This window comes from Meriones unguiculatus, chromosome 14 (genome assembly GCF_030254825.1).
Source record: "Meriones unguiculatus strain TT.TT164.6M chromosome 14, Bangor_MerUng_6.1, whole genome shotgun sequence".
NCBI classification, from domain to species: domain Eukaryota; kingdom Metazoa; phylum Chordata; class Mammalia; order Rodentia; family Muridae; genus Meriones; species Meriones unguiculatus.
Genome location: NC_083361.1, coordinates 8,813,690 through 8,834,341, shown reverse-complemented (window position 1 = coordinate 8,834,341; position 20,652 = coordinate 8,813,690). Strand labels below are relative to the sequence as shown.

The following is a 20,652-nucleotide window of genomic DNA, read 5'->3' as shown; positions in this document are numbered from 1 at the left end:
ACAGAGGGAGAATCCATATACTGGCTGTCTTAGTTACCCCTCTATGTCTGTGATAAAAAAAAAAAAAAAACATCAACAAGGCAATTTATAGAAGAGTTTATTTGGATCTTACAGTTCTTGGGGTCTGAATCCATTGATGGATGGCAGGACTGAGCTTTCAGGCAGCAGGTGAATGAAGCAGCTGGGGGCTCACACAGCAAATCATAAAGCAGGAAGCAGAGAGCTTATCTATCTATCTATCTATCTATCTATCTATCTATCTATCATCTGTCCTTCAAGTTGATAGACAAAACTACAAATTTAGTTTTAAAAAAAACATTTAGTTGGCACTCAAAACAGAGCTAGTCTTTTGAAATCTCAAACCCATGCCCAGTGACACACCCCTTTAGCAAAAGTCGTACCCCTAATCCTCCCCAATCACCCACCAAGAGACATAGAGGGGACATTCTCATTCAAACTACCTTAATGGGGAGCCATGATAGTAAGTGGCTGAAACTAGAAGCTGAGAGATCATAGTTTCAGTCATAAATGAGAGGCAGGGAGAGTGAACTGCAGGTGGAGTAAAGCCTATCAACCCTCATATTGCCTTCAGCAAGGCTCCATCTCTTAAATGTTCCATGGACCATGGACTAAATATGTGAGCTTATTCATTCAAACCACCACAAGTACTCAAGCTTAACTTCCCATGAGCCAGGGGTGACAGGGGTTCTCTTGTGAGGCAACTGGAATTCACAAACAACTTCCCCCAAAGAAATATGTAGAAAGAGCTTCACAGGAGGGTAATACTGGATGCAATGCTCAATGATGACAAAGAAGTGAAAAACAGTAAGAATTTAATTATTTCATTACAACTAACGCTTTCTCACTAGGCAAATAGACAAAGAACCCCACAGCCAACAATTGTAGAAAGCACAAGGTTGTCAACATATGTGAAATAGAACCAAAATGACCCTGTTTCAGTCTGAGAAGATATCTCAAAACATGCTTTGGTCTTCATTCTCATAAAGATCATTTTTTTTTCTATAAGGCAATCTGTTTAAAAACCAACCATAAAAATAAGGTTTAATTTAAAAAATTATCCTTTAATTTGAGATAAAAATTTGTTTCTAAATTTTATGTGTGTGTACACATAGACACACACACAATTGTGACAGAGGAAAAGCCTAAAAATTAAGAGATAAGCCCAATATTGAAAAAGATAAAAATGAACAGAGTACATAAAAGAATATAGAAAAGGAAATCAATACAGATAATAGGAAAGGGAGAAAACGGGAAAGCAATAAAAAAACAAAATTATGTCTGTCTTTTTCTATTTTTTTCTTTCCCTCCTTCCCTTTCCCTCCCTCTCTCTCTCTCTCTCTCTCTCTCTCTCTCTCTCTCTCTCTCTCTCTTTCTCCTCTCAGACTAAAACACAGAAATCTCTGACAAGAATGAACACAAGACAAGATCATACACAGTTTTAGGAGTGGAAAAGTAAGTGCAAATGTGGCATTTGTTTGTTTATATTAAGACATGCCCTCACTATTGTCACCTTGGCTGTGCTAGAACTCACTATGAAGACCAGCTTGCCTCAAACTCACAGCAATCCTCCTTCCTCTTCTTCCTGTATGCTGAGATTAAAGGTGTACATTGCATGCCTTTTAATAGAGGTTTAGTGCAAATATAAACAACATAAGACCTACAGTTTTACTCACGTAGGCAATGGAGAATACTTGGGGGCTTACAGCTTGAAAATGCAACAAAAAAGAATATTTGCTACAAGAAAAATGACATCTGAGAACTGACTCATGTGTGAGAAGACAGTCATATATTTATATGACTACATTTATGCCAGTGGAATAGCATACACGACAGATAAAGAATCCCTATAACCGTCCTTTTGTGGTAACTGCATTATATGGGTTAATCATACATGCAGTATGAGTGACAAGCCATAATATCATTAATCATAGTAGTCAAAAGATGACAACCCAGGCAAAGGACATGGGCACACACCTCACACAGAAACGCATAGAAAACTACAGGTACATTATTAGTAATCCTTGATAAAAGTCAAGTGAATGTCACAATGAAGTCTAATTGCTGATCCTGTGGAATGGCTAACTTCAACACTCAGTGGATACCAGATGTAGGGTAGGATACCACAAAACCAGCCCTTATGCATTGCTGGCAGAATCCATAACACTGAACTACTTAGAGAGCACTTCAACTCGTAACACTGATTCTTTACAAAAAGACAGAGGGATTCTGATCACACTTAAAATTGCCCCAAAGAGGGGGCAACCTAAATATCCATCAAGAGAGAAACAATCTCATTTTCTATGTTTATGCAATGCTGAATTACCTACTGATTTCAAAGTAAGATACCAAGAGACAAGCTATGTAGATAATTTTCAACAAATATCACGACTTTAAGTGAAAAGGGCTAGCATTAATTAATGAATATGATGTGATTCCATTTAAATTAACTGCTAGAAGAAGCAAAACTAATCTGTGATGACAGAAATCACAGAAGTGGTTGCCTGAGGAGTGGCCATTGGCTGTAAGGGTACAGAATGGATTTTTCTAGACTAGAGGAATGGGAGCATCCTGAGTTTTTCTGGGTGTGAATATTAGCTATACTTGTCAAAACTCATCACATCATTCATTTAATTGCTATGCATCCCCGAATGCAGACATTTTAATCTCAAAAACAATATCTTTACAACTGGTTCTATAGAAGGTCAGAAAAGCAAGTTGGTAATTATGTTACACACAGAGACAGATGCTTAGAAAATTAGCAACTAGCCCTCAGTGGTTCTTGAATTCTAGCCATCACTCTAGAGACATGGGACCTGTCTTGATAACTCTGCATTACCAGGAGTCTTTTCTTTCTATTTGGATTATGAGCTGTTGTGGTCCCATGCTCTGTACCTGAACCTCAGCTTTTGGTGCTCTATCATGTGACTCTGGGGAATTGGGACGTATAGCCTATCTAGAGAAAGTGGTTCGTTGCGCGTGGGTCTTTGGGAAGCTATTGTTGCTGGTCTTTTCCTGTGAGTCCATTCACACTGTTTCTTGTTCAACAAGAAGAACAACCACCATAACACACTCTCCATCACTTTGATGGCATCATAAGCACAGGGGCAAAGCAACTGGGAAGGAACCCTCTGAAACCATGAGCTGAGATAAATTGTTCCTCCTTTAACCTTTCTTAAGTATTTTGGTCACAGCTAAACAAAAGTCACCACTAAAGACGCTCACCTTCATCTTAACGTATGGTCCAGTGGCAGGGAGGCAGGCCCGTGGATCACAGTGAGAGAGGTAGGCAGTGGATACTTGTCAGGACCTGGAGCCCATGTAGCAGACACTGGCATCTATCAGGGGATCTTTAAAACTTTGATATTGTTCCACTAAACACAGTCTTAAGCCTGTGGGAGACTTGGCCTCCGTCCTAATCACACGAGATTACTTTTTCTCTAGTCTGAATAGTGGTAATGTATCCTCCTTGCTCTGCTGGTTTGGGTAACAATCAGGAGACACTCTGCTACCCAAACATATGTTAGTAGAACCTGCTTGTAACAGGGCAGGACTGGGCAGAGAGATTTTCAGAAGTATTTCCTAGGTTTTAAGGAGGAACAAAGAAGGAGGCTTTCCTATTGTGGTGGTATCTGTGTCTGTGTGGGGGTGGGGTGGGGGGTGTGGAACTTTTAGCACTGCTGAGTGAAAAGACAATACTTGGATTTTCCACAAAAATCTTCCATCCTGGAGTCCAAGCCTAGAGGGAAAAGGCAGCTTCAATGATGCTAGCACTGGGAAAAGAAAACTTCATCTTATTGAATCAACAAACTAGCCAAGTGTGAGCATCTCCTTATTCTAGACTTCTATGTGAGATCATGAATGCTCTCTTTGCACACATTCCTAGCATGTGTTTATTTGGTTCCTCTGCCATTGAATGCCCCCAAATGTCTTAAGTTCTCCCTCATAAAGGATTTTATAGTCCTGTCCTGGGCCAATGGAAGCTCCTGGTAAATACTAAATGAGGGATGCTTGGGTTTTGCCTGTGTGTGGTGTGAAGAGTGAGTTCAGGAGAGACATAATGTCACTCAGACCTCTTGACAGAGGTGATGATGAAAGGAAAGAAAAATCACTCCACATACATGCAGCAACAAAGCCCTCTCTGGGTTTTTCAATTGGAATCTGGCCTTCTTCTCCTTGGATACTGGTCTGTCTTGTGTCATTCAAGTGTCTCTCCTGGTGGATGGGATACTCTCAGTCTGACAAATTTAACCTCTGTCCCATGATGAGCAGCTAAGTTTTCCCTTCAGCCCTCATCCACCCACCCACCTGCAACTCACCCACAGAGAACCAGGCACCATGAGACACAGAAACAACCAATGCTGGACGGCAGGACCTTGAGAAAAATCTCAAGCCTACAGTGCATAGGAAGCTAGCCAGCCCTCTGGCTGCTTGGGAAATTTTCTCTTCCAGGCTGTGTAACAGGGGTGGGGCTGAGGGAGTGGCTGAATTCCCAGGGCTGACCCTGTAGAGCAGATAAGGCTTGCATCCTGCAGAAGACCCCCAGCTCCTATTTCTTCTTCAGAATTGAGTAGCATTGCAGGTGGCTGGGAAGAGGGGAACAAGAAGTACAGGAGGCTCACAAGGAAACCAGCTCTGCATAGGATTTGTTTTTTTCTTTCTCTACCAATTCAGTTTTTCTGTGCTTTCAATAGAAAGGGTTCCTGGCTTTTGAAGGTTGTTTATTTCAAGGATGCAGGGAGGTGATGGGGAAGGGGGGTGGGTGGAGGCATCCTCAGACAATAGCCATCGTTTGTGCCTAGACTCTGAGTCTGGACACCTTGGTCCTTGGCTTCCCCCTGGGTCTTTTTGCACCTGGGGAGCTGAGGTGAACAGATCCCTTGCAGGTTGTGCGACTCAAAGACTGGCAGAAGGACATAAATAATCAGCCATCGGTCTCTAGCTTGACTATAAAAAGCGTGCATATGTTGTGTGCAGGTTTTCTTAAGGTAAGGGACAGAGCTGGGCAAAGCGACTTCTGGAACTGCCCATATGGGGAGGCGTCTTTCGCTGGTGGCTCTGCAGACAGAAATTGCCCATCTGCGCTGTTTGCAGGTGTTTTGAATGATTATATTATTAGCTTTGTCTGTTCAACTTTGCTTTTTTATGGTAGCTTTAGTATTGAAAAAAAAAAAGAAGAAAGAAAGAAAGAAAAGAGAAACATAAAGCAGCCATCTGGCTCTGGATTTGTGATCGTACTCTCTGTCAGGAGAAAGGAGAGAGGCAGCCCCTGCTATCGGGGGTGGAGCAGACTGTGGGTAGCAGTAGATGCGACTCTGCCCTTAGCTTGCAGGTTTGGGGCAAGTAATTTTTTCATGTCACAAGGGAAGCTGGCTCATGTCCTCCTTTCTCCACCCCCACCCCACCTGGATGTTCTGCCTTGGCACTCACCTGGGTAGTAGGACTGCCAATCAATGACCTGGCCCTCGAAGCTACCGTGTGGCCAGAAGAACAGACTGTGTTTGCGGTGGTGGAGACCCAAGGCTGAGCTGTGCCTGCCACCCATGCTTCTGGGCCTTAATTTGATCTGTGCTGTGACCTGTGTAACTTTGCAGGGCATCCTGACTGCAGGTAGCAAGACAAAGATTTATCTGATTATCTGTGCATGGGTAATTCATCTGGGAAATGTTCTCTGTGTCAGATGGTGCACAAGTGGGGTTATTTAGGGTTGTCGAGCAGTTCCAGGGCTGGGAGGATGCCAGAAACCACCAATCCAGGAAGGTCACAAAGCCTCCACACCACAGAGGACACCAGGCGGGTCATGACACTTCGGCCAGAGGGTGTCACCTGCCTTTTCATTGCTTGGGATGAAGAAAACAGAATCACGTGGCCTTTTTTCTTTTCATAAAAGAGGAGGGAGGTGGGTGGGAATTTGAAGAATTAAACCAGCAGCTGTCCTCCGACTTCTCTTCTCTCCAGATTGGTTACAATGAGACAGACCACTGCAGTAGGGGCTATTGGCCACTGATAGCTGCTGGGAAAGGGGGGGGCAGCTTTCTTTGCATTTGAGGGTGTGGCCTCGGATAGTTTGACCACGCTCCAGTGAACCTCCACCCATCCAAAAGTACACAGGTAACAGAAATTGGATTTAGTGGGTTCAAAAGCAGGGGCGCATCAAATTAGATGGGTAGGGAAAGGGGGGTGAATCTGGGAGGGGTTGGGGGAGGGGTAAAGATGATCAAAATGTATGGTACAAAAATCCCTAAAGAACCAATAAAAGAGCGTTACGTATGTGCATTATATGGGATGTACAACATGCAATACATATGATACATGTATTATGTACTATGGTGTTTCTGTTATAAACCCGCCATGTTGCCAGTCTCTCACATACAGGCATGGCCACAGCTGTATTCGTTCCTCAGTTCAGTGGTAGATACAGCATGTGCCATGGGCGTCTTAGAGGCCTAAGGCAGGGAGGACGGAACTATCAAAATAGCACTCCATTCACTACAGGACTGCCTTGTTTCCTAGTTTTTTCTTAGTGTATTTTCACTGTATAAGACACTGGCTCTCATAAGGAATTTTTCTCTTAAGTATTCATGTACTTTGACTCAACCATGTCTTACTATTTCCTTTCCTTTTCCTAAATCATCTCTCTTCTACTTTCACGTCTCTCTCTCTTTCTCTCTCTCTCTCACACACACATTTACATATGTGGAAAAACACAAAGTATTGGTCTGAGTCTGGCTTATCTCACCTAACATGATGGATGATCTTCGGTTTCATCCATTTTCCCCGAAAATGATAGAATGTTATTCTTTGCTTTGCTCGTGCATTCTACATTTCCTCCATTCATTATCCGGCTGCTGTGAACAGGGTAGCTGGGATCTGGATCTGTGTTTCCAACAGCTAGGAGGTACCTTGCCAAGCAGGCATCCTTCGATCTGTCCTGTTCCCTCGATGCGGTGACAAACTTCAAGAAGTGAGCCAGGTCAATGATTTTTCTTTTTGTGGGAACATGTGAAGAAGATGAGGCAGGAGCTGAGGATCAAGGGAACCCCCTTCCGTTGCCCATGCAGATGCCGTTCCCCAAAGATATGTGGAGACGTTGGGAGATGCAGAGTGAGAACTGGAAAAGCAGGCATTGGTAAGACCCTGAAAGGAAATGCTTCATGGTGCAGGTCAGATGGCATGTTGATACCCAAGTCCTGTGGACTTAGTTTTGGCAATGGGCCAGTGAGCAGTGGCAGGAGCCACCAAGAATCATGTAAATGCAGACGGATATTATCTTACTCAGAGAACAAAGGAGACCCCTCCTTAGGATGCTTCCCTCTAATTTTCCAGAAGGAATGATCTTATCAGGGCTCCAACGGCACCTTTGTGTTGATAAAGTGATTGCAAGTTAAGCCTCTACAGTCTTTGACAGAATGATAGTTGAACCCACTGAGTGACATTGAGCCCGGAGCCTCAAGTTCACATCCTTATGAGGGATTCTCCAATGTCAGAGAAAGTGCTGGAAAACACAAAAAAGGGATCTACAAGAGCACGGAACTTGAAGGTAGACCAGTGTCTCCCTTATTTTTCATGACAGGGAGAACTAGGAGCTTGGCTCAGATCTATTCATCTTACAGGAGCAGTGGAAGACTGACCGTGGAGGAACCCTGAGCTCGTAGGCTACAGAAACCAAACATCCCTGCCAACTTCAGGCTGTTCATATTCAGAGATGAAACTGCACTCTGGGGTTTCAGGCTGCCTGGGTTTGAATTGTCTCACTATTTATTAGACATATAACCATAAATAAGTATTTAATCTGGCCTTTTCTTTTGCCTTCTCCCTCCTTCCTCTTTCCTTCCTTTCTTCCAACCCACCCCCACCTACTCCATCCTCCTCTCTCCTTAGTTTCCTCATTTCCTTGCTGTCTTATTGCCTTACTTTCCTTACCTGCTAATCAATTTTATCATTGAGTCTGTAGCACAGTAGGTCTGTTGCTATGATCACAGGACATTCTATCAAGACTCTGTTGTATAATTAATGTCGGGCAAACATCAGCCATAACTTTTCTGCTTGCTTTTATTCTCATTATGCCTGCCCCCTGACCTCCTCTCTCCAGGCCTAGAGGCAATACAATGTATTTTTAAGAGGACCAATTTGAAGCCATGCAACCAGGGTGCCACATGAACTGTGTTCACTGTTCAACATGAGGAACAGCACTCTTATTAACATTACTTAGTCTGGTCTCTGTCTTCACTTCTTCCTGAACTCAGATTCCCCGTGGCTTTTCATGGTCCAAACCCACTTGCCTTCTGGGTTGCTTTGGCCTTTGGCATGATCATGGCTGAAGCTTGCTGCTTTCCTCTTTCCTTTGCAGTGAAGCTCCTAGCAGGGCTCCCGTCTCTGATAACCCGAGGGGATGTAGACAACAGCCTTCCATACTCATTGACCCATAAGCTTCTACCTCTCCCGGGAAAGATGTGCCAGAAAGAGGTACCACATGCTCCAAGTAGACCAGGAATGCAAAGGACCCATCAAATGTTTCCAACGGTTTTCAAATTCTTCCCAATGAATAGGCATCCAGCCCCTTCCAGGTTCTCCGAATTCCTTCCCATTAGGTAGACCAGCAGGCTTGAGTCCCTTTCCCTTTGTACATATTGTGAACCCAAACCAGGTCACTACAATAGCTGACTCTGTGCAGCACGTGTAAGTCAAACCCAGGTGGTCCACGTGCTCATTCATAGTCTCCCTTAGCTTGCTCGTGATTACAGTCTCCTGGTTCCAGGGAAGCATGCCTGGTGCATCTTCTTTCTTATATGCTCTTTTCTCCATAGCCGATATCTTTAGGGACCTGTCCCAATTCCCTTAAAGTCACTGATTTCAATTATAATTAGCACTCAAAACTGCTTTCTAATCTATTCTACCTCACCACTCTTTCTCAGAACATTCTATACATTCAGCAGTTTTTGTGTTTTTTACTTCCTATTCCCGGAGCAGAAAATCAGATTGACACACTCATGTATTCAGAAGAATGCTGGCTCCTAGCTCTCGGTGCCTCCAGGAAAGGGCATAACTCCATAAGGCTTCCTGGAGTGCTGACTCGGCAGGAAACAGCAGGGGAATCCCATGTCAAGAGTGTACATGGATCCTCCATCCTTCGGCCAGCCTGGCCTTAACATTTAGCTCTGCTTTCTTGAGGATAAAAGAAACAAAGAGCATCATGTTGCAGAGGCTTGTGGGAGGGAGAGCTGGATTCTGCAAACCCAGCCATGTGGAGACAAACCTGGTGCAGAAACAGACTCAAAAGCACTATCCAACCCCAGGACAGAGCTTCTCGCCGAGAGGCCTCCTGAGCTCTGGGAAGATGAGTGACCCTAATGATGGCTATCCCTGAATACTGGGCCCAGAGAGCAGAACAGTGACTACAAAGTCAGGTTTACTTCTCTCTCACCTTCCTTACAATTGCCCTGACATCTATGTTAAAGAACAAAGACTATGCTTCTGAAGCAGCACTCCTTTAGCCTTGAGCTGAAGAAGGGGCCACTAGAATGGGAAAATGCATTGGGGTACAGAGATCCTACTCAGTGGTCAAGTGCTTGCCTAGAATTCTCAGTGAGGGCCTGAAGGCATGACTCAGTAGCAGAAGCCTTTCCTACAATCTCCTAATCAGGGCCTGTGGGTGTGATTCAATGGTACAGCAACTGCCTAGAGCCCACCAGTGAGGAGCTGGAGGTTCAGTGGTAGAGCACCTGTCTACAATCCCCCAGTGAGGGGCTGGGGCCATGGCTCAGTGGTAGAGCACTTGCCTAGTAGGCCCAAGTCCTGGGTTCCAGCCCCAACACAGCAACAAAAATGTGCTGGTTTTGAACTGAGTCTTCTGGTTCCTGTCTCAAGTTGGCACAATTTCTCTGTGTGACAGTAGAAAATTCTATTACCCCACTCTCAACCCTCAATACTTAGACTAAAACCATAATTCAGTTTCTATAGATGAGAAAAGCAAGGCAATTAGAAGAGGCACATATGCCTCTGAAGTCTTTTTGTAGGTTATAAAGCTGTGGGGGAGGGTCTACCATACATAATTTTCAATTTTACTGGAGTATAATGCCAGTGTCAAGAGTTGGAGATGCTTAGCTGGTGATCATGAGCACACGGGCCTCATGAGAAGTCTTGGTTTGCACTTTGTTCTGCAGCAGGAAGAGGCCATCAAACAGATGAAAAGAAATAAGTGAGCTTCCACAAAATGTCGTTCTGGTGTCACTAGACTTGAACACTGCTAAGGATCTGTAGCCAAGGACACTGTTTAAGCTGTCAGAGCTCATCTCCATGATTCCCTGTCAATGGCCATCCTAGAGACTGCATAGATTTTAGGCAAGTGATTAGGGTATGACTAGACAGAGCAAATGCCAGTAGCATTACCTCAGCTACTAATATATCGAGTTCTGTTTGACCATGTTCATGCTGGATGCACTGGAAAATTATTAGTCATTTGTCAATGGGAATTATGGGCACTGGAGATCAGCAGTGAAGAAGACTGCTCTTCCACAAGATGTAAGTTCAATTCTCAGTATTCACATCTGAAGGTTCACAGCAGCCTAGAACTCAAGCTCTGAGAGATTCAGTGCCCTCTTCTTGCCTTCATGCCCACTTGCACTCATGTGCATACACCTCCACAGGGACACACATGTACATATACACATATCTGAAAATAAATGGGAACTCTGGATTGGTTATTGAACCCTAGCCTCAGTAGAAGATTCTTGGGATGTTATTGCACAAAATGTATACTGTGGAATTTGGAACAGTTAAGACATGGGCTATGGAATTTTCTTTTGTGTTCTTGGGGAGTAGAAGCGTAGGAGCTTTGCTCTTGAGTAGGAGTAGGAGCTTGCTAGGAGCTTTCCTTGAAAGCCCTGTCCCTGTGAAACTGGCCTTTCCTGATTGGATGAGAGCTGAGTCTCAGAGGTCACTTTCACCGCAAGTTTCATACCTGAGGCTAACTCATTCCTTGCTTTCTTCTTTTGTCCTGGAATTTCCTCACTCAATGCTATAAAGGTCCTCCTGTAGGAGGCACTTTAATCCTGTTACCAAGACTCTGCAAGTGTATGTCCCCACACAGCCCAAATGCCTCTTGGGAAGCACAATTGCTTACGATGGTGTGGCCATTAGCCCTCCTCAGTGCTTACAGTGCCCCTACAGCTTACTATAGGAAGAGGAGAGCCCCAAGCTGTCCTTACAATCATCCCTGTGCAATGGGGATTTCTACAACTCGGATGGAGAAAGTCAAGACAGCAGCAAACAGCTGGGGAGATGGTTCAGAGGGTCGAAGGCTTGCCAGTCAAGTACGTGGACCTGTCTTTGGATCCTCAGCCCCGTGTAAAAGCCAGGCATAGAGACACGTGTTTGTAACCCCAGTGCTAGGTGCAAAGTAGTTCCTAAGGGTGGAGGCGGGTTCACTTGCCAATCAATCTAGCCAATCAGTGAGCTCCAGGTACAATAAGAGACCCATCTCAAAAAAAAAAAAAAAAATGGTGAGAGCAATAGAGGAACATATCCAACTTCAATCTGTGGGTATGCTCGTGAGGAAACACACCTCCACACGTGTACACATGGATACATGCATGCCCCCATGAGCAACCTGCCAATCTTCTCTGCTGGAGTCCTTGGGGTAGAAAGCCGAGTCAGGAGTCCCAACCTACATGAGTGTGTCCCGGAATGGTGCACAGCGCAATCAGCACCAGCTGACAAGTCACTTGTGAAGCACAGCCTGTACCAGATGCTGTGGCCTTTGAGAGAAAACAACAGAAGTCACGTTCTAGCCTCCAGCCGCCGTTTTATGCACGTGGTCAGCGCGCTGCCTGTGATGTCAAAGTCACTGCTGCGAACAGAGACGGGGGCCTCCTGAAGGAGCCGCAGGCACGTGTTCACCACCCACCACAATTCAAGGTAGGGAGAGGGGAGGGAGTAATAGAGAAGCACAAGGAAATTTGCTGTTCCAATTAACAGAATTATTTGTATATATCCATTTCATTTAGCAGGATAAACTCAGCTGTGACTGTTTGGAAAGTTTGGGAGTCATCCAGTGCACACCATGCAGCTCTGACATAAGACTCGTTTCTCCTCCAAGTATCCTTTTGTTTCTGCCTGGTGGGAGGCTGCAAGTACAGAACAGGGATGAAGCTGTTGCTCTAATAACTGGACCTTGCTCTGCATCGCAAGTGTCTCTCATGACCAGTGAAGATGAGGTGTGGTTTCTGTGTGTACGTCAGCTTGCCTCACTGTGCGGGGTGGGGGTGGGGGGGCTTTGAAGATGGTCTGTGGCAGAAGCCCCATTCTGTGAGGTCAGTTAGTAGTCTAGAAAGGGGAAGTAGAGACGCACAGTCCTTCCACCCCATCCACACAGACACAGGGCTGTGGCCCCTCCAGCATGCAATCTGCCTGCGATGCCTACGCTCTGATCTTCATGGCCTTGTCTGAACCTTCTGAGAATATTGATTGACAGCTGAAGAGGTGCTCATCTGAGCTGAAGTCAAGTTTAAGAAGGTTTAGGATGTAGTCCAGGAGTAGGGTTCACTGTCCTGGAGAAAAAAACAGAAAGAAAGGAAAAACAGATTAAAGGGCTTGGTGGTTTATGTTAAAATTGTTGAACCAAAGCCATGAGACAGACTCTGTCTAGCAAGCAGACTTTTCGGGCCTGCCTTAAATTACACAACCTAATGCCTTATAAATAAGCCCAGATTTGGGATTCTACCCCACTGTCTATCTCTCACTCTATTCTCTGCTCCTTCTTCTAAACGCTTGGTCCCTCTTTATTGAAATATAAACTCAAAGGAAAGATTATATAAACTTCGGACAAGGCAATGAGAAAGATTCTGGCCTTTTTGAAATATACTTTTAAGTATTTGTATAATTTGTCTGTGTGCGGGGTTTCTGTGGACAGAATAGTTTGGGTAGCAGAATACAATCAAAGGCAAAAACTATGACTCTAGCCATGTTAGTCTATTTTGTGTTACCTGAAGCATGTTTCCTTTGACATTTTGGAGACTAGAAATCAAGATATCAAGATTCAGGCTTTGGCGAGTACTTTCATTGCTTTTGGCTGTGTCATCTCATGGTAGAGAGCAACAGCCTGTGCCCCTATGAAGGGCCTGATTAAGCAAGCTTGATTTAGAAAGTAGGGGAGCAGCAGGAGAGGATGAATACAGGCTTTTATAAAGACCCAAGAAGAACTACCACCAAGTGACATGGGAAAGCAGAACCCTCAGGGGACCTTAGGTCTCCTCCCTCCCTTCTCTTCCCTCTCTTCCTCCCTCTATTCCACCATCCTTCCCTCTCTTCCTTCCTTCTCTTCCATCCTTCCTGTTTTTAGGTCCTACAGCATCTCAGAGGGAACCTCAGACATCTACAAAACAACATCAGGTCATGTCGTGACTCTTCTGGATATGAACCCAAGTTCAGGCATTTAGGTGCTCGACTTCATTCTTACTAGTGTTCACTTCTCATTACTGTCCTTATAACAGAATGAATCGTTTCACGGTCAAGAACAGCCTGTGGCCAAAGACCACACATTTTCCATACTCTGGTTTGCTCAGGAGTGAAGACATCTGCCTGTGTTGTTGAGCATGGCTGATCAGGAGCCGACTCTTAACTTTGCCCTTCAAGGTCCACCCACTTAGTATATCCTTCTTTAAATTTTTCTTTGTTCAAAGGAAGTGTTTCGTCATGACATTAGCTTGCATAGAGTCCTTTGATCACATCTACCTCTGTCACTCTTTCTCATCCTCTTTGGTTTCCGCCTTTTCCTCCCCGACATGCCCAACAGCCCCCTTTCACTTCCATGTTCTTTACCCCCAGATTCCACAAAGGGAAGATAATAATGTAGTCCTGGTAGGTGAACTGGTATATTGATATCTGATTGCTTTGCAATCCTTGGGAATGGGACAGAGAGGAAGCAGTAGTGGAAAAATAAAATAAGATGTTTGTGAACCTAATAGCGGTTAGTGTGGGAAGAGGAAAGTCTGTTCTTTTTATTTTCATGCAAAAACTTAATGTTTTAAGATGTTAGGAAGAAAAATTACACAAAGAACTTGTGTGTCCCTAACAATAGGGTTCTGTGTCCAGGAGAACTGGACCATGAACATGGGTGGCCTTCCTATCTTTGAGTGTTTTCTGCAATTACTTCACCACAGTCACTCTTAATTGCAGAGATCTTTCACCTTGGCTGGCTTTATTCCTATTTTACTGTATTCTTTTGAGGCTGTTGTGAAGGGATTATTTATCTAACTTCTTTGTTAGAAGTTTTGTTGTTTGTACATTTAAAAACCTACAGGTTTTTTAATTATAAGCCCTTTGCACAGTTAAAAAAAATCAGTAGAGGGAAGTGACCAGCCTCAGAGTAGGAGGAAGACTTTGCCAAGTATCTATCCATCAGTGAATTACTATCTAGAATATATAACTAACTAAACATTAAACAACAAATGAGTAAACTATATGAGAAACCACTTTCAAATGGCCAAGACACACAGGACAAAGTGTCCATCATCCTTAACCATCAAGGAAATGCAAACCTAATCCATGTTGATATTCCATCTCACCCAAGTAAGAATGGTTATCAACAAAGAGAAAACTAAAACAGGACTCGGAGGGAATTTTTTTTCTCTACTCCTGGGGGGAGTGTCAGAGTGCAGCCAGTAAGGAGGATTCACAACAATTTAAAAATAGAGCTTCCATGTGATCCAGCTATATGGTTTGGTATATACTCCCCCCAAAATAAAATTCAGCGTACAGTAGAAACACCTACACATCTAAGTTTATTTTATTACAATAGCCACAATAAGAAATGTATGGAACCAGGCTAGGTGTCCATCGACAGGGTCATAGACAAGGAAAATGTGGTTCTCCCGTGCACAGTGGAGATACGCAGCCCCACAGAACAATGAAATCATGTCATGAAAACGGATGGAACTGGATCAAAATAACCCAAAATCAGAGTTTTATGTGCAGTATCTAGGTTTTAAAAAGAATGAAAGACATGCAAGTCGAGGGGGGGAGGTGTTTGGGAAGACCAGTGGTAGTGGGGAGGTCTTGGTGTGAGAGAGGCAGTGAGAAATGTAATCACATCATCCACATGTGGGAAACCTTACCCAAACCGATCCGTTTATAACTCCACGACAGCAATTTTAAAAAGAAAAAGAGGGCTAGATGGATGTCTCTCTGGTTAAGCACACTTGATGCTTTTCTAGGTTTGATTCCTATCACCTACCTGGCAGCTCACAGCCCCTTGCAACTTCAGCTCTAGGGGATACAGAGCTTTCTTCTGACCTACACTGGCACTGCATGCACGTGGAATGCCTACATACAAGCAAGCACACATACATACACCTAAAATAAAAATAAAGTTCGTTAAAGGAAGGAACAGTTTAATTCAAAAGAGTCTGTAGCAGTATGAATAAGGCAACTATTTTTACAGAAGAATGAAAAAGGGATGTGCCTCAAAGATGCAGTATCAGTTTTAAAAGATACAACCAAGGTCTTGAAAAGAAAACAATGAAATGGCAATTTCCCAGCATCGTAGGCGATTTCCCAATGCAAGCCCAAGGAAAGTCAAATACGCCTTGCTGAAATGAATTGTAGTCAGCTCGAAATGTGAAACGAATCAGGGCCACACATGGTGTTGTGTGGACACATCTTCTTAAGAATCTTTTCCTCTTTATGTTTCGATTCTAATCAAATTAGTCTCCTAAAAAGTCCCATTGACTTAGGAGGAAACTGAGGCCCCAGGAGGTTAAATGGCTGTGCCCAACATCTCAGAGGGAGACACTGACAGAGGGCAGGAATGGAGCCCAGATGTTTGGCAGAGCCCAGGTTTTCCAGTCCCGTGCAGGAGGAGGGTCTGGTCTGTGGTCCACAGACCCAGCCCAGGTCATCAGGGATGCCCTCTACACATCATGTTTCCTGTTTATCTTCCCCCCCTAGGCAGCGCACACCACTGGGAGAAAGGTTCAGAAGGTTTCATGACACACAAAGCCCCTAAAAGGCAATATTTTGATGATTTAAGTGTAAGTGATTGGGAACATGTGGGTTTCATTTCCTGTAGAATACTCTTGGGTCTGAAAATGAAGGGGAAGCATGCTTGGCAAAGCTCGGCCCAGCTTTCGTGAGCCCCCTGAAGTGGTTTAAGATGTTCAGTGAATATGAAGGGAGGCTAAGCTGCCTCCTTCCTCCCATCTCCCACCAGGCTCATGCTAGTGTGTGTATCAAATCTGTATAGAATGTGCTACCGCTGTGGCCTTGACCTCACTGGGGAGGGGGAAGAACAGAAGGCAGAGGCTGGGCAAGGAAGTCAAAGGATTCCTTAACTGCTTGTGCCTGTCCTAGGAAAAGTTCCGAATGCCAGCAAGTCCCAAAAGTACTGAACTCAAAAGTCTGGCCATCCTTTGGTGATAGACTCTTGGCTGCCACCTGACACAGTTGGGAGGAAAGAACTTCAGTTGAGGGAATGCCTCCATCAGACTGGCCCTAGAGAATGCCTGAGAGGTCATTTTCTTGGTTCTTAGTTGACATAGGAGGGCCCAGCTCAGTGTGGGTGGCACCATCCCAAGTCACAACTTTTGGCCTGGGCTGAAGTGTAAAGCTGGCTGGGTACGAGCCAAGGAGCAAGCCAGTATGCAGCACACTTTCTTAGGTTTTTCACTTTGGTTCCTGCCCTGAGCTTCTCTTGGTGGCACACTCTAACCTGTAAGCTGAACTACACCTGTCTTTGTTAGAATTTCGCCAACCTGACACAAGCTACAGGCACATGAAGAGAGGAATTCTGGGTTGAGAAAATGCCTCCGTATAAGATTGCCTGAAGGCAAGTCTGAAGTAGCTCCTTGATTGATGATGCATGTAGGAAGGCAGTGCCATCCTCAGGCAGGGGGGCGTGGGGTGTATAAGGAAGCAGACTAGAGACATGTAGAGCGAGGGAGTCAGTAAGCAGTGTTCTTCCACGCCTTCTGCATCAGTTCCTGCCTCCGGGTTCCTGCCCTGGCTTCCCTCAGTGACAGGCTGTGATGTAGAAGCTGAATAAACCCTTTCATCCCCACGTTGCTTTTGGTCATGGCGTTTAATACAGAAAAGCAACAGAAAAGCAACAGAAAAGCAAAATCATTTGAATTTGATAGCTATACTTCAACATAAGAACTCGTAGCCACAGTGATAGCTTCTTCTGGTGGCTGACTTTTACTTCAGCTTCACCGTGACTGAAATGCCTGACATAAACAGCTCTAGGGAGGGGAGATTTCTTCTGGCTCAGTGTCAGAGGGCCTCGGCCCATCATGAGGAGGGTATGATGGTGAGCCTTGGCGCATGGTGATTCACTAGATTACACACTCTGCAGCAGACCGGCTGAGCAAAGCAGGAACTGGGGACCAGGCACACCCAGGGCTCACCCCTAGTGACCTGTCTTGTCTATCTATGCTACATTGTCCATAATGTTCCAAAGCTTCCCAAAATAGGGCCATCAACTGGAAATTAACCCTGCTTAGGAACAGGCTGGAAAGCCCAGCGGTACAAACACTAGCTTCAAAGCTGTATAACGTGAGTTTTATCCCTAGAACCTACAATGGAAGGAGAGAAATTACTCCAATAAGCTGTCCTCTGACTTCCACATGTGTACACAGAAACACACACACACACACATACACACGGGAGGAGGGAGAGAGAGGGAGAGACCTGTAAAATCAAGTAAGTAAAAGAACCTCAACCATAGGGCTCAGGACATGGCTTGGGAGTAAATCACTTACTTTGCAAGCATGAGGAATGGAGAATATGGATTCCCAAGAAATGATCCAGAGTAAACCCAAGTGAGCATGGCAGTCTACCCATAGTCCCAGCAGGCAGGAGAGAGAGGGAAGGAGAGGGAGAGAAGGAGAGAGACGGGGGAGAGAGAGCTTTCTTTGAGCTGAACTGTAGCTGTGTGAGCTCAGTGAGAGACTTGTCTCAGTATAGAAGATAGACAGTGATCAAGGAAGACACTGGACATGAACCTTTCTCCACTTGCATGCCCACACATGCACTTGAACTCAAAAGCAGGCCCAATGGGACACTAATAGGACACCAGTGCTTTGACCAGATGAACTGACTGGAGCACAGTGGTTAGCAGGTGGACTGGAGGGTGTCAAGCCAAGAGATGCTTCCTCTGGGATGGATGAGCCCTGCATGAGGAAGCCAGGCCACCTCTAGTGGCTTCGAATCCCCAGACTACAGCTTCTCTCTTTCACTCAGAGCTAGACAGAGAGTACCAACATGGACTTTGGGATTTGGGCTGGCACCAGGCTGAAGTTCACTGCTAATTAGAAGTCAATGCAAAGCAGTTCTGAATGACCACAAGCACTAGCAGAAGCGAGTACGTTTTGTTTTAATAGCGCTTTAATGAACAAATGCCACAGGGCTTATTATTTATCTCATTTCAATTGCAGTGAGTAATTTCAATGACAATATCAAATTTCTGTATTTACAGAAAGCTAACACATGTGTAGATAACGATGCGATCTGGTATTATTTACTGAGTTGTTTTTCTTTAATATAGGGATTTGGTAATTATTACTCTAACGATTCATGAAAATGTGAACGTAGATCCATAATGAATGGATAGGCTGTTTTGTTTGTGTTTCCACAAGAAGTGAGTACTGTATGCTTTGAAAAATTTAGCCTCTGTCATGATGGAGATAGCACAGGGCAAATGATTGGTAAATTCATTTTGACTGGGCTGCAGAGATGGCTCTGTGGTTAGCACATACTGCTTTTCTAGAGGACACAAACCCCTAGTATCTTCATGGAAGCTCACAATCACTTGTAACTTCATTTCTAGAGTCTTTTCCTGGCCTCTGTGGGCACCTGCATACATGCCACACATAGGCACACACACACATATGAACATGGACAGATGAACAAATAAGGGAATTGTTAAAAAAGTACCTTGACAAAACCTATTAGTAAAACAAGCTACTGAGAATTCGCTGCTGTCACTTAACCATCAACACAGTGTCAAAGTCCTGACGTGAAAGAAGCCATATAAAAAATTTACTTGATTTCACCGCTAACTTGGCAACAATTATGAATAGGATTTGGGGGGCAGGGGCAGGAGGTAGATACAAAAAGAGGACTAACAAGTGTACAGCTATCCAAGCTGCCTGAACAACTGCTTGGGTCTGTTTTCTTGCACTGTGACGATATGCCTGAAGCTGCATCTTCATGAAGGAAAGAGGTTTATTTAAGTCACAGTTGGAGAGACTGGAAATTCAACATCTATGTAGGTATAAGGATGGATGTCACGCTGGACATGCATTTGGCAGAGACGGGGAGAGATCTCGTGGTGAGACAAGCCATAGCGTGTGGGAAGAAAAAGATCTTTTATGAAAACCATCTTAGAAGGAGCTACCTACCTTAATGATACATCCAGTGACCTCCCATTACCCCCCTCACCTTCTAAAGGACGCACCACCTCTTAACTGTTCTATTCTTGAGATGAGACTTTTAACCTATGAACCTTTGAGGGACGTATTTGGACCTTAGTTAAACCGTAGCCATGGCTCTCTTACCTGGGCTTCTGAATGTTCTCTATGCATCTATCTGAACTGATGGACTCTGCAACTTAAAGAAACGGTGCTGGTTGCAGACTCTCCACAAAGGAAACACACACACACACACACACACACACACACACACACACACTCACAGCCCTGTTTCTGGGAGGCTGCAGCCTCAGCCAGAGCACAGCACCATAAAGGACTCATGGTATGGACAGTACTCATGATGGCCGGTTCTGAGCAGGTCACTGCTGCTGCTGCTGTGACAGGGAGACAGGGGCTATCTTGTGAGCTGGGTCTCCTTACTCTGAGGGGTGCCAAAGTGACCTGTGTTAAATGGCTATCCTGGCCTCCTGGCTCCGTCCCTAACTAGCAAAGCCTGTTTACAGACTCAGGCTCTCAAATCCAATAGCAAAGGGACAGGAACACTGCATTCTGCAACTGTGTGCTCTCAGCTCCTCAAACTTGTAAATATTGATAAGGAGGAAATGAGAGAGTTAAAGTTAAAGAAAAAAAAAAAGGAGGAAGGAAGGGAAATTAGGAAGGAAGGAAGTTAGGTAGGAAAAAAGTTAGGGAAATGGAGAGAGAAAAGGAAGAAGGGCCAGAGAAAGTAAGAAACAAGGTTATCCCAAGCAGGCAAAGAAAAACAAGGCCTTCTGAATTATTTCCATCCCTTACTTCTTTCCTGCTGTACACGAACAAAGTGCAACACACACACACACACACACACACACACCGGGACTGGATAGAGAACGCTGGCACCCAGTCACATCTCTGGACTGACCCCCACACTTTCCAGATATCGAGCTTGAGTAACACACATAGCCATGGTCCTTGGAAGCCGGGCTCTGTCCTCTCGATCCTGCACAAAGGGCAGAGCATTCTGGGGCCAAAAAGACCCACGCACTGGGCTCCTTTTTGAACCTGCTCTATTAGCCGCTGCCCCTCCCCCTCTCTGGGAGCAGCTGCTTTCAATGACTCAAGTCTTCTTCCCGGTAGCTGCCATTCCAAAGCACACCGAAAACCAATTTTACACTTAATAAAGTTTAACTATTCAATATTTTTCATTTTAAAACTAAATAACAGACATTTAAAA

General features: G+C 44.6%; 1 protein-coding gene across 1 annotated transcript in view; it reads right to left on the bottom strand.

The window, feature by feature from the left end:
• Window positions 1-20,652, bottom strand: part of Rpsa2 (ribosomal protein SA 2) — a 96,051-nt gene that overhangs the window by 20,855 nt on the left and 54,544 nt on the right.